The sequence below is a fragment of the Tupaia chinensis genome, unplaced genomic scaffold (genome assembly GCF_000334495.1).
Source record: "Tupaia chinensis unplaced genomic scaffold, TupChi_1.0 Scaffold000247_1, whole genome shotgun sequence".
Classification (NCBI taxonomy): domain Eukaryota; kingdom Metazoa; phylum Chordata; class Mammalia; order Scandentia; family Tupaiidae; genus Tupaia; species Tupaia belangeri.
The window spans coordinates 2,462,596-2,477,029 of NW_006159725.1; the positions used below are offsets into that span (position 1 = coordinate 2,462,596).

Sequence of the window (14,434 nt, forward strand, 5' to 3'; positions counted from 1 at the left end):
CCCTTGGCCAGTAGGTTTTCAGAGGACCCTATCAAATACAAACTATAATAGTTATAAATTTAACCCACAGTCATTATTTATGAAGGCAAAAGAGCAGAAGGAAGGAAGAGGAGAAGTCAATTTCAAATTTTCAAGAAATTTTTTCCATGAGTCTAAAAGAAAAGAAAATTAATTGTTTCCCCTAAGTTAATCTTGGAAATACCATAGATCTTTACTGGATTAATGGGCATGGATGCAGATTGCATAGTTCAGCAACCCCACACACAGACCTACAATTTAATAAATAATGGGTCATTTAAAAGAGCCATTGGGATAGTAAACATGTATTACTTATTTACAATTTATCTAAACTATGCTTTACCTTTCCTTAATCTAAGGCATGGATTTTAGGCTTCAATAAGATTATTTACCAACACTTCTCTGAGAACGCCATTTTCCTACTGTCTAGGCACAAAAGGAACTCAAGATATTAATGAGTATTTGTTTTAAATGGAATAGTTCTAAAGTCAAATGACTCTGGGAAAACCGATTTCAAATATCTTATAATATCTTGTTTTAATTTGCATCCTCAGATATACTCACATATTTCCCATATCTGTAATAGGGATATGTTCAACATTTCTTAAATTTGTGAAACCTTAGAATATCTCCTTCCTCTGTGGAACTTGTATTGGTATCTCACAGACTTCCCCTTCCTTATGTAAGTTTAGAAAGGCAGAGTTAGGGACCAGCAAATGGCATAATGCTTACGTCCTAGGACTCCTACATGGCTGACCGTGATTCGAGTCCCGAACCTAGAGACCTGAAACTCATGCCAGGTGCATGTGCATGTGTGCCCAAGATCCCAAGAGGAGAATGAAGGAAAGGTAAGTAAGATCCAGCCAGATGGAGTAGGGGTGGAGAGAGGTTGCCCAAGTGGGTATGACCTTGACTCCATACCTGTGATGGTGGGCTTCACTTCTTCAAGGATGGGTTCTCTGGACTCATCCTTGACCAAGTGAGTAACAAATCTCTAACGTCTCATTCTACGCATTTCAGGGCCACCTTCACAGCACATGGAAAAGCACCGGAGTCACCCCCTCTGTAATGAACACTCAGTGTTGGTGTCAGAGGGAAAGGAGGGAGTCAGGGAAGGAGTCTCTTCACACACAAGAGCCAACCATGCTCTAGAACTGGAGGAGCATGTGTGTAAAAGACTAGCATGCTGTGTCAATTAGGTTTGAGTATTTCACCCACAGCCTTTGGAACGCACCCAGGAGAGCTCGACTCTGGTCAGTCATTCTGTATCTGTTGGATGTATTTCGCTGCCCTCTCCCCACCAGGGACCAGAGCATAAGCCTGAGTCATGAAGAATATAATGGAATCACTCTTCTCTACAGATCACTTGTAGGAGTGTGACTTTAAAATGCTGTCATTGTATGTAACCATTTAAAGAGTAGGAAATGGAAAGAGTAAAGCTGCACCTCTCAGAGTTCTACTGCAAGAAGGAGATTTTCCAGGGAAACTTCTGTCTACAAGCATGTAATTTGCTTGGCAGAGAGAGTACCTCTAATCAGAATACCCAAATACTTAATTCTGAGCACATCGCAGATGCAAGGGTACATCACAAAGTTTATGGAAAAAAAGGAATTAAAGTACAAGTTCACTTGGTGCAAAAAAAATTGTGTAATCCAAGCATAGTTTTTTCATCATATACATTTTTAAAGAATTCTTTATTTCATCTTATCTTACCTATTATTATTATTTTAAATTTTGCTATAGGGCATGTGCACTCACCAGAGAGAGACAGAAAGAGAGAAAAAACAAGAGAGAGAGGAAGTGAGAAAGCCAGCTGCCAGGTCTGGGACTTGAGCTGCGGTAGGCCATGCGGGAGTCCAGTGCCTTAACCACCACACCACCTGTTGGCCTTTCCATGAGCTTTTTTTTTTTCTTTTTTTTTTTGGAGAGGTTTTCACTATACAGCGCGTGCACTCGCCAGACAGAGAGAGACATAGAGATAGAAAGCGAGAAATCGCCCCCCAGAGGGGACAGTCACGCCGCAATCCCTTCTCCTCCATTCTCCTCTCGAGATCCTGGGCACGCATGCACATGCACCCGGCGTGAGTTTTAAGCCACCAGGTCTGGGACGTGAACCGCGGTCGACCACGTGGGAGTTCAGCGACATAGCCATTACGCTAACTGCTGGTTCCCTCCATGAGCTTTTTGAAGACTGTTGGTATAGCCTAGTTAGACGGCCTACCTTGAAGTGTTCTGTCCCATCATTAGTCAGAAATGTATAAAAAGCTGTAGTCAACTCATTAATACATTATATGTTTTGCAATATCACTAACCAAGATTTTTAGCCAGTAAGTAAAATTAATATGCTTAATGTAAATATTGTATCTTTCCATGTAACTATATTTATACATCTTTTATATCTTCCAAATATCCTTATCAATTAAGAATTCTCTATTTTATAGTTAAATATTTTTAAAGAATAACTTATATTTTTATATTGCTTTATAGCTTACTAAGTACTTCCACTTACATGCCTGATTTTTCTCTCAGTATAACTCTGATAAATGGATTTTCCTGTCTTCATTTTATGATGTAAAAATTAGAAATTGAGAAATTATCATCAAGCTAATACCTGGCAAGATGAGATTGAAACCTGGACTTCCTGGTTTCTGGAGCTTTAAAAATTTTCATTATTATTATTTATCATTATTTATACATTCAGGCGCTATACATAATTTAGATTATAAAGAGATTTTACCCAACATGATATAAGCCACACACCAGGCGAGTTGAGAATGCTGTACACGACATCATCAACAGGCAACAAACCATATCTGTGGATTTAGTGCTGTTGGCTCCTCCAAAAATGAGTCAAAACCCCACATATTTTGAAAGATTTCCAAGAAAAGTTCAGGGCGATCCTAATTTTTTCTGTACTTCTAGTGCATTATATTATAAAATTAGTACTTTAATAGAAAACTATTATATTTTCCAATAATGCCATGCATCTCTGTCCTACCTATGCTGACCTCGAATGCTTCCTGTGATAGTTCTTACTGCAAAGACTGGTCTTCACCATTCACTCTACACAGCCAGGCTTAATCCTCTCCAGGAGGGTTCAATACAGGCCGGGGGAGCCCCTTTCCAGGTTTTGGAAATTCTTTGGCCTTCTCGGCCACCATCCTTGCTCCAGGGCGGAGACCCTCTTGCGTGTCCCAGCACTGACGACTGCAATGCACTCACACCACTGTGTTCGAGTTAAATATTTTTAAAGAATAACTTATATTTTTATATTGCTTTATAGCTTACTAAGTACTTCCACTTACATGCCTGATTTTTCTCTCAGTATAACTCTGATAAATGGATTTTCCTGTCTTCATTTTATGATGTAAAAATTAGAAATTGAGAAATTATCATCAAGCTAATACCTGGCAAGATGAGATTGAAACCTGGACTTCCTGGTTTCTGGGGCTTTAAAAATTTTCATTATTATTATTTATCATTATTTATACATTCAGGCGCTATACATAATTTAGATTATAAAGAGATTTTACCCAACATGATATAAGCCACACACCAGGCGAGTTGAGAATGCTGTACACGACATCATCAACAGGCAACAAACCATATCTGTGGATTTAGTGCTGTTGGCTCCTCCAAAAATGAGTCAAAACCCCACATATTTTGAAAGATTTCCAAGAAAAGTTCAGGGCGATCCTAATTTTTTCTGTACTTCTAGTGCATTATATTATAAAATTAGTACTTTAATAGAAAACTATTATATTTTCCAATAATGCCATGCATCTCTGTCCTACCTATGCTGACCTCGAATGCTTCCTGTGATAGTTCTTACTGCAAAGACTGGTCTTCACCATTCACTCTACACAGCCAGGCTTAATCCTCTCCAGGAGGGTTCAATACAGGCCGGGGGAGCCCCTTTCCAGGTTTTGGAAATTCTTTGGCCTTCTCGGCCACCATCCTTGCTCCAGGGCGGAGACCCTCTTGCGTGTCCCAGCACTGATGACTGCAATGCACTCACACCACTGTGTTCGACGGCAAGGGTCTGTTTACCATGTTTCCGGCTTGACCTTGATCACCTAGAGAACAGGAATCTTACTCGACTTCTTTTCGAACTCCCAAAACCTAGCACATACCTAATAGGCTGTCCATAACTGAAAAATAATTAATTAAATAAAGTAACTCAAAACTGGGCCCAGCAGGTGGCACAGGGGTAAGTAAAGGCACTGGATCCCACACAGTCAACTGACTCGTTCGAATCCCTGACCTAGTGGCTTGAGAATCATGCCAAGTATGTGTATGTGAGTACCCAAAATCCCAAGAGGAAAAGGGATCGCATCATGGTCATCTCCCCTAGGGTTTTTTTTCTCACTGTCTTTCTCTCTCTGGTGAGTACACACACCCTCAATTTAAAAAAAAAAAAAAAAAAAAAAGTAATGTAAAACCAATTAAGTCAGTTAGTGCCTTAAGTGTTCACAGTCTTACTAGGGGAAACACTGATAAAGAAACTGTAGCAAGTTGGGGCCAGTAGGTGGAATGGTGGTTAAGGTGCTGGAATCCCACACGGCTGATCATGGTTTGAGTCCTGGACCTGGTGGCTTCAAAATCAATACTCGGGGGAACCAGCAGTTAGCGTAATGGCTATGTTGCTAGACTCCCACATAGTCGACCATGGTTCACGTCCCGGATCCGGTGGCTTAAAACTCACGCCGGGCGCGTGTGCGTGCGTGCCCAAGATCCCGAGAGGAGAATGGAGGAGAAGGGATTGCAGCGTTACCAACCCCCCTGGGGGGTGATTTCTCGCTTTCCTCGCGTGCTTATGTCTCTCTCTGTCTGGCGAGTGCACGCGCCCTATAGTGAAAAACCTCTCCAAAAAAAAAAAAAATAAATAAATAAATAAAATAAAATAATACTGGGTATGTGTGTGTATATACCCAAAATCCCAGGAAGAGAATGGAGAAGAAGGGACTGTGGCATGGCCAACCCCCCCGGGGGCTGATTTCTCACCTTCCCTCTCTCTGGTGAGTACACTCACCCTGTTGCAAAGAGAGAGAGAGAGAGAGAGATAGCATAGCAAGCAGTGTGAGCATCTATACTTCCTCAGGGAAGCTGGGTTCTATGTGCTCTGGGAGAAGAGCCGGAAGAGATGGCTTGCCCGGAAGGAAAGCTGGACAGAGTTTACAAAGAAGGGTAGAATGGCATCAGTCTTCTTAGCGCCAAGAGGACGAGGGTGGGGTAGACGCAAGGGAAGGCAGACTTTCTAGCGGACTCTGTTTTATTTGGCTGTTCTCTGAGGACGCTGACCCTCTCTCTGCCTAGCTTCATGGTTCTTCTAGTCATGTTGTCTTACTTCCCTGGCTCAGAGAACTTCCCTGAGGTCTTGCAAATTTCTCCAGACTTCGGAAGGAAGCAGTCTGAGAGAATAAGGGTGGCTTAGAGAAAGAAGTCAAGCACATAGTGAGGGGAAGTCCTTAAGTCCCCGATCCTAGTCATTCCTGAAGCCTACTATACCCTAGCCCTTCCCTGTGTTTGTTTTTTTCTTAATCTAAACTACTGCTTTGTCAAAAAAGTCATGATGTATTTTTTTTCTATGCAAAAATGTGTCATGACTTTTCCAACAACCCAATAAATCGAATAGGGTTTTGTCACTTACAAACGCAAAGGTCCTGATCTTAAAAGTATTTCCTATAACCATGCACTTACAGATAAGCACAAAATAGCTATTCAAGGTGCTTTACTCCTCGAGTGGACCTTTTTCCATCATCTATTGAGTTGTTGGGGAAGTCATGCAGGTTTGCATTGGAAAACAGACAAATATGTCATGACTTTCCGACAACCTAAGAGTTCAATTCCTTCATTTAAAGATAAAAGACGTAGGCTTACACACTTCTGCCAAAGCCATCCATCCTCCTCCTGCCAGTTTAGGCCAGAACCCAAACCTTCTTCCCAGAACAGTGATCTGTCTGTCACCGACTGCTTCCCTTGCTATTGAGGGAGTTTGGTAGAAAAATCAAAATAGACAAAGAATTCATTATATCCCTATATAGTAATGAAATTATTGTTTTGTTTTGTTTTTCATTCATTCAACCAATAGCTGTAGTAATTCCTGCTAAGTTCCTTCTGAATCAGTTATGAGGCAAACAAAAACAGCAGCTCTCAATTCTATAGCTGCGTTTAAGTTCATATCCAACAACAAAAATATAATGCTATCATCCAAGTCGGACCAATTGGATACAGCACTTTATTTTTGTTTTTATTTTTTTGAAAATACAAAATATTCTCCAAAGAATGATTTTTCTCCCACGAAGAGAATATGCTATAGGCTCTGAGGTCTCCTGTGAAGGAGGAAGTTCAAAGGTGTTTTGCCCAAGGCTAGGCAGCATCTACCCGGAAGGCAACTCTGCTATTCAGGATGGGTACACCTCTATGCATTGGTTAAAATAATGAGTTCTAGAATTTATATTGAATTTCCAGACAGGCATGTATCTGCCTAAAGGCAGGTGCTGGGAACACCTTAAGTCACCTTGAGTCTCTTCTAGCTCTGTGATTCTGCTATTGCTTATACGGATTTCTCCAAGCTCGTGATGGGCTCAAGAGCTATGTCTGTCCCAGTTCTCTTCCTTATACAGGTCAGATCCCATTCCAATGAGTACCATAACAACACCACCTCATGGCCTGGTTATTTCAGACACCCTGATAAAATGAGAATCAAGTAGGATCTCCAAGCCAGAGTTCTGGCTATTACAGAATTTGACCTGAGTGTGAATATTATTTAAGTAAGGAGGTGGCCGATGAAAGTTCCTATCTGTATGGCACTGGGCCATTACAGAACAGTCAGACTGAAGGTACAGGAAAATGATTAGTGAATCCAAACCACTGCACTCAGTGAGTCCTCAATCAGTGAGTCCATTCGCTGATGATACTGCAGAATCAGAATGTCTGTGGACTCAATGCTATGAATTTCTGTGTAAGAATGGTGTCCACCTGTGTCCCTCCACTCCAGTCAAAGAGTGACTGGGCTATTTGCCTGTCTTCATTCAGACCTGTTAATAAGCCTTTTTGTTATACTAAATAGCCCCAAACCTGACGTTCTCTGAAGTTTCTTCCTCTATTCTTTTAAGGGTTCTTTAAAAAAAACATTCTTCTTTCACTCATGGCTGCTTCTTTTTTAATTTACTAGAAGGTGTGTGTGCTCACCAGAGAGAGAGAGACAGAGAGAGAGAGACAGAAAAAGTGGGAACGCACTCCTCATGAAAGATGGTGACACTGCAATCCCTTCTCTTCCACTTCTCCTTCCTTCTCGTTTTGGGCACACACACACACACACACACACACACACACACACACACACCTCGCATGTTTCTCAAGCTGCGGGGTCTGGGACCTGCGTAGTTGACCATGAGGGATCAGACACTTACCTATCATGCCATGGACTGGCCCTCATGCTTCTTCTTGTAAACCTTGTTCTTAACTGGAATGAGGTGTTAGTTACTGCTCTCTGAAATGTCCCCTTACAAGAATGTAAACTCCCTGAGGACAGATGTCTGTCTGGTTGGTTTCTAGTCATATTTAACACCTAGGTCCTCTTGCTAGAACACAAATTCTACACAAGCATGAAACCCCATGCCTAGCCTAGAGCCTGACACATGAGTGCTTGATCATTGTGGAAATAACAAGTGAGTAACAATGAACAGTTCTTATTTAAATCCCACTCCGACACCTGCACTCCCTTCCCAAAGCAGCTATGGGTCTTTCCTCTGATCCTTTAGTACTGCTTGCATGGCTCCATTATAATACTTATAGGGGGGACAACAGATGGCATGGTGGTTAAGATGCTGGACTGCATCAGTCACTGTCGCTGACTGTGGTCTGAGTCCCGGACCTGGCGGCTGGTTTTCTGACTTTCCTTCTTTATCTGTCTCCCCTCTGGTAAGTGCATGTGCCCTGTCGCAAATTAAAAATTAATAATAATGATAACTAAACTTCAATCAATACTTATTTTTAAAAATAGAGTCATACTTACGGAATACCCTCCTTATTGATTATGTCCCAGCTGTTCCCAGCTAAACTGGGGAATATCTTCCAGCAGGCTTTATGTTTTCCAATGTCATATTATATGTGCCTAAAACAGTAGGACTTTGATCAATGCTTATTGCTTGAACAACGTAAAGAATAAATGCAGATGTGTCTGGGGTCAGATGATGAGGCAGCAGTAGAACATGACACTCTGCAAGGTGGACCCAAAGGGAAGCTTCTGGACTCATTTCTGAATACCTCCCTGGATAGTTGGGCATATGTGTGCCCATGATCCAGGGCTGTCTGAAGCTGGGCGTGGACTGCAGCATGACGACTCGGCTGGGAGTGATGTTGTTCTGTCTCTCTACGTCTCTTTCGGTTCCTCTCATCATGGAAGAAATAAATACATTTACAAAATGTTTCTTTTCTAACAACGAATGCTAAAGATTTATGACTTAACACCACACTTCAAATTTTGCCTGGACTCCAGAGCTTTCCATGGATTCAATTGAAGTAGCCATGAGTCACTGGGCTTGGAGGGGAGGGGTGTTTGTTTGTGGAGGATTTGTTTCCCGACCTCGATGAATCATGTTATAATCACCCAAACTGCATCCTGTCTGGGGAAGTAACCAAAACCCCTATTTCTGGTCCCAATGGCATTTTGGTTTTATGAGTAAATGCCACTGGCATGCCATTAAATAAATGCCCTCAGAAAGCCCTCAGCCAGTGCTATAACCTATGTAGTCGAGGTCATGCCAGACCAACAATCCCCAGGTTATTGCACAAGACCAAGGAGTTGCCTTTCTTGTTCTGGCCCTAACTGGTGACCTGCCTCCAAGTTCTTTTGGGACATCTGTAAACAAATCACAGGTATGATTGTGTCCTTCTCCGGACACAAGTACTTAATGGTTATCATCTACAGAGTAAGAACCAAACCTTTTTTTTTTCATTAGAGGTCTTTGCTTCAGGGCATGTCCACTCCAGAAGAAAGACAGACAGTGAGAGAGAAAGTGAAAAATTACCCCTCAGGGGGCATGGCCATGCCACAACCTCTTCTCCTCCATTCCTTCCTCCTAGGATCTTGGGCATGCACACACATGTACCTGGTGTGATTTTTCAAGCCACCAGGTCCAGGATTCCAACCACAGTTGGCCATGTGGGAGTCAAGCGACATAACCACTATACCATATGCTGGTCCCGGAACAAAACTTCTTAAGCTATAATCCAGGGCCCTCCAGAGTCTGGTTCTGACCCATGTCATCGACCTTACCTTCCTCCATTCCCATGTAACTGTGTGGAACGATGATTTTTCTGAACATACACTGTGTGACATTTTGCTCTATGACTTTGTGCCCTGTTTTCTTCTAGGATTCACCCCTTCCATTTCCAAATGTCTAAAATGTACACATTCTTCAAGTTTCTCAAAATACAGTATCATCTGGGACCAGCAGATGGCATAACGGCTAAAACGCTGGACTCCCATGTAGTCAACTGCGGCTGAGTCCCAGACCCAGTGGCTTAAACTCACACTGGGCACGTGTGCGTGTGTGCCCAAGATCCCGAGAGGAGAATGGAGGAGAAGGGATTGTAGCATGGCCATCCTCCCTGGGGGGTGATTTCTCACTTTCTGTCTCTCTGTCTGTCTGTCTTTCTTGATAGTGCACGCACCCTATAGCAAGAAAAAAAAAATCCTGTCCAAAAAAAAATACAGTATCTTCTATGATGGCCCAATAAAAACTTATTTCTCCTTTGGGCATGCTCAAGATGCTATCTGTACTTCCACCGTGTAGGTTGTTTTTTTCCTTTTCTTTCTTCCTTTCATTTGCCAGAGAACATGTGCACTGACTAGAGAGAGGTAGAAAGTGAGAAAGCTTCCCCTGGAGGGGATGGCCACGCCAGAATCCCTTCTCGATTTCTTCCTCCCTTTGGGATTTTGGGCATGCACACACACATGCTTGGCATGTTTTTCAGTCCACCTGGTCTGGGACTCGAACCACGTTATCAACCATGTGGGATCCAGCTGCCTTAACCTCTACGCCATTAGCTGGCCCTATCCTTTTGCTTATTTCTAATGTGTATGACAAACACAAACACGTGTACGTGTTCATGTCTCTACTAAATCATTTCCTGGAGAAAATCTGAATCTTAAGTCAACATGATCTTTCTTCAACTCTTAGAAGTGCCTGGCATAGAAGGTACTCAAAATGAAAGTTGTGTGGGTGGAAAATTGAATTAGTTCGATTGTTTAAATCCTCCTCTGTGGCTTGAAATCTTCCAGAAAGGTCCCATCTAGGAGTTTCTTATTCCTATCTCTCTCATTTCATCCCTCGCCCTCTTTATGAAAACTCGTAAGATTAAGAAAATCTTTGGCCTCCGCAAACAACTGCTATTTTGTATCTGTGGATCTCAAAGCCTTCCTTCCTCCCGATACCAGTGCCTTTGGCTTACTTTGCTAGTACATGTCTTCTGCATGGATAAAACAGAAACAGAAATAAAAGGGGATTTGCTGTCTCAAAAAGCAAACTTCTAAAAAGATAATCTAGTCCCCAAACAAAGACTTTTCTGTTACTTGCCGTTTGGGAATCTCTGTGCCACAGTGCCAATTTCAGGATGGACGCATTCCTTCAGTAGAGATAAGTGACAGTTGATGCAATCAAGCTTAACTCTGTTGAACCTGAGAGCATGCTGCTTTCCTTCCAGTTTATTAGTATAACTCTGATTATGAGAATGCGGACGTAGAAGCAGGCACGATTCAAATCATCCAGGCCAAGGCCAGATAAAGGGGGAACAGACTTTCCAGAGTTTTGCCTCTTCTGCTGCCTTTTGGCAATGACCACACCCGAGCGGACAAGACAGGAGCCCCCCCCCGCCCCTTGCGATCTAGACTCAGCTCCTTTCACTGCTCTCTGGAGGCTTCCCTGGGACACCGACCTTCCCTCTGCAGAGGCAAAACTTTCAACATGAAATGACTAAATGACCATGAAAAAGACGTGTAATTTCTTCATCAGTTAAGTGAGGCTAATAAGACTTCTTACAACGTAACATAATCAGACCTTTTACATTTTCTAAATCACAACTCAAATGTTAGTTGCTGTTGTAAATTCAAAGATGATTTATTTATTTTTTTGGGGGGAGAGGTTTTCGCTATAGGGTGCGTGCGCTCGCCAGAAAGACAGAGAGAGACAGAGAGACAGAAAGCAAGAAATCACTCCCCCAGGGGGGATGGCCACGCCACAATCCCTTCTCCTCCATTCTCCTCTCTAGATCTTGGGCATGCACGCACATGTGCCGGGCGTCAGTTTAAGCCACAGGGTCTGGGACTTGAACTGCAGTCGACTACATGGGAGTCGAGCAACATAGCCATTACGCTAACTGCTGGTCCCTCAAAGATAATTTCTTTTTCATTATCTTAGGCCAGGGGTTGGCACACATGTTAGGGGCCTGATCGTAAGTATTTTAGGCTTTGCAGGCCATAGGGCCTCTGTTGTAACTATTCAATGCTGTCTGTAGGAAAACAGCCATAGGCCACGTGTGAATGGATGTACGTCCTTTGTTCTAATATAACTTTATTTACAAAAACAGGTGGCAGCCGTGTGAACCACACTGTAAATCTCTGTACACCTTTGATGAGAATGAAAGACCCGAGGCAGAGGACAATCTCTAAACTCCTTTGTTTTCTAGCATAAGGAATTACATGATTCCGTGCTATAAGCAATTGTTCCGAGACTTTCGGGCATCTCTTTAAGTTACTATTGGAAACGAGAGTTTTAATGTGGTACATTATCATCTTCATCATCATGGACATCATTTCAAACCTGTCTGAGAAGCAGTGCCAAGATGGGCATAAAAGAACCCTACTTTTCTACATGCACACTTGACCACATTCTCTTCGGAAAAGGACAGATCTGATGATTGTTAAGGAAAATATCAATCATACTTGTGATAAAGGGCACTCCATTTTTTTTTTTAACAAATTGGTCCTGTGAGCAAGATGAATTTTAATGGATTGGTTTATTAACCTAAAGGTTGAACCCAAGTGAAAGTAACTGAATGATTTGCTCATAATTAGGATTATTTATAATTATTTTACTTGGGAAAAAAATATCACCTTAAATGTCAGGATGTTTTTTTAATTGCTTCAGATGAGATTGAAAATAATTGACTTTGCAGATGCATTTAAAAAAAAAAAAGAAAGAAACTCATTTAAAAATACCTGAAGCTGCTGACTGACTGTCTAGGAGAGGCAAGGTATTGATAGTCATTACTCGGAACAGGGCAGAAATTGATCGCTGATTTCTTTAACCACGTGAATTGCGTGTTGTGGTCACTTCTGGACTCGGAAGTTGCGGAAATGCTGACAGAGCAGCGCGTGTTCCGATTCTGCGGTCAATCTGCTCTCTCGGGACTCTGCTGTGTGAATGTAGGTGTGCGTGCTTTCTGCTCACACATACATTTGCGCATATTCTGTATCAAAAGGAGAATGTGTGCATGTTTGAAAGATACCTTTAGTGGTTCTAGAAAAATGCAGAGAGCCCGCTTGGTGCAGCTCTCCATGTGATTTAGGTAGGACACTCACTTTCCGCAAGCGAGTGGGTTTATCACCAAAACCTACCATCACTATAAATACTTAACTAATCAGTGGATTGCTGGAGATGAGAAGCAGTAGGAGAATGTGTTAATAGTGGGGGAGAAAGACAGCTTTCAAAGCAATTTCGATTGTGAAATATGGGTAAATCACTAATAAGAAATATGCAGCGGGACCAGCAGTTAGCGTAATGGCTATGTCGCTGGACTCCCACGTAGTCGACCGCGGTTCGAGTCCCGGACCTGGTGGCTTAAACTAACGCCAGGCGCATGTGCGTGCATGCCCAAGATCCTGAGAGGAGAATGGAGGAGAAGGGATTGCGGCATGGCCATCCCCTCTGGGGGGTGATTTCTCGCTTTCTATCTCTCTGTCTGTCTGGCGATCGCACGTGCCCTATAGTGAAAACCTCTCCAAAAAATACAAAAAAGAAATATGCAGCAAAATAATGATGATAATCCCTTCGCCCATACAGCCCTTGGGAGTTCCCGATGGTTGGTGGTGCAGGTGTAACCTCACGGACTCCTCACATCTACATGGGGACGCAGGAAGGGTAGGGAGCAACACCTCCATTTGACAGAGAAAGAGAAGCCAAGCGGGCTCCACTGCCTTTCGCAACACACCACACAGCCTCTGAGACGCAAGGGAAGGGAGAAAATGCCCATAGGTACCAGCCTCGCCCAGCCTGGCCCAGGGTGCAGAACCCCAGGTGACACTGGAGATATTTCAAAGAATAAGTAACGAGCGACCAGGAATAAAAGCATCCCAGGCCGAGAATATAGTGAAGGATTACTAGCACGGCCTCATGACGTGGACTTGCTTCTTCCAAGCCTATTCAGCCTGTCCGTGTGCCTGAGACGGGGGTGACATTCACTCCACACACAGACAGACCATTGCTCCTGCTTGGGCAGGCACCGTCAATCATTATCTGCATGTTGGAGAAAGAAAAAACGTAGCAGAGGCTCAGAAAACGCAGCTTTGGGGTGGCTCAAGGGGGAAGAACAGCTGAGACAGTAGGTTATTGTAAAAAGTGCTGCAAAAGTAGGGTGCCCTGTGTTTAAAATTTCCTACAAACAGTAAAAGTGCGTCTCTCTCTCTCTCTCTCTCTCTCTATATATATATATATATATATATCTCTCCAAAGATATTTTGGCAAATACACTCCCGTACCCTGCCGAGAGTAATACGGTTATATTAACTGATTAATTATTATTAATGTCATCTTTTATTCAGCTAGTAATTATAATCTATTAAGAGCATTTATTCCCATTATCTTACTTATTCAATCCTCAGAAAAATCCTGTAGGGCTCATCAGCGATGTCTTATTATCTCCCTTTTATGGACAAAGAGAAAGGAAAAAGCCCTGTTTCCTTGCTGAGGCTGATCTCGCCCATAAGGGGCAGCGCCTGGACTAGAACGCAGCCTTTCCGACTCCCGGGCGGTTGCCTGGAGCGAGCCCTGAAGGAGGGACCGGGCAGTGTGAAACATCCGTTCAGGGTGGAGGGAACCTGAAAACGCCCAACGGGCTAGAATCCCTCCCAGGGCAGGGCAGGGTCCGAGTGGCTGTGGCCACGTGACTCCGCCGGAGCGAGCGGCCCGGCTCTCGGGCACACCTACTCACTTCCAATCTTCTTGCGCAACTGAGCCCTCGCTGTCAATCTCGCGTCTCGCGTCTTGTGAAGTTTCTGGGGCGGCCGAATTGGAACCAACTTCAAACCGACTGAAGCCTCTGACTCACTTCCCACACCCGCCTTCTCCGCGCCGCGGTCAGCCTTTGGCATCACACCCCGCAACCGTTTTTTGTTTTTTTTTTTTTTTTT

The 14,434-nt window shown here is 43.1% G+C and overlaps 1 long non-coding RNA gene across 1 annotated transcript in view; it reads right to left on the reverse strand.

Moving 5' to 3' along the window:
- LOC102484726 (uncharacterized) overlaps nt 1-14,434 on the reverse strand; it is a 282,479-nt gene that overhangs the window by 56,693 nt on the left and 211,352 nt on the right. Inside the window, exon 4 of the long non-coding RNA XR_003549440.1 lies at nt 14,236-14,299. This is a non-coding gene — a long non-coding RNA (uncharacterized LOC102484726). The remainder of the gene's footprint in view (nt 1-14,235; nt 14,300-14,434) is intronic.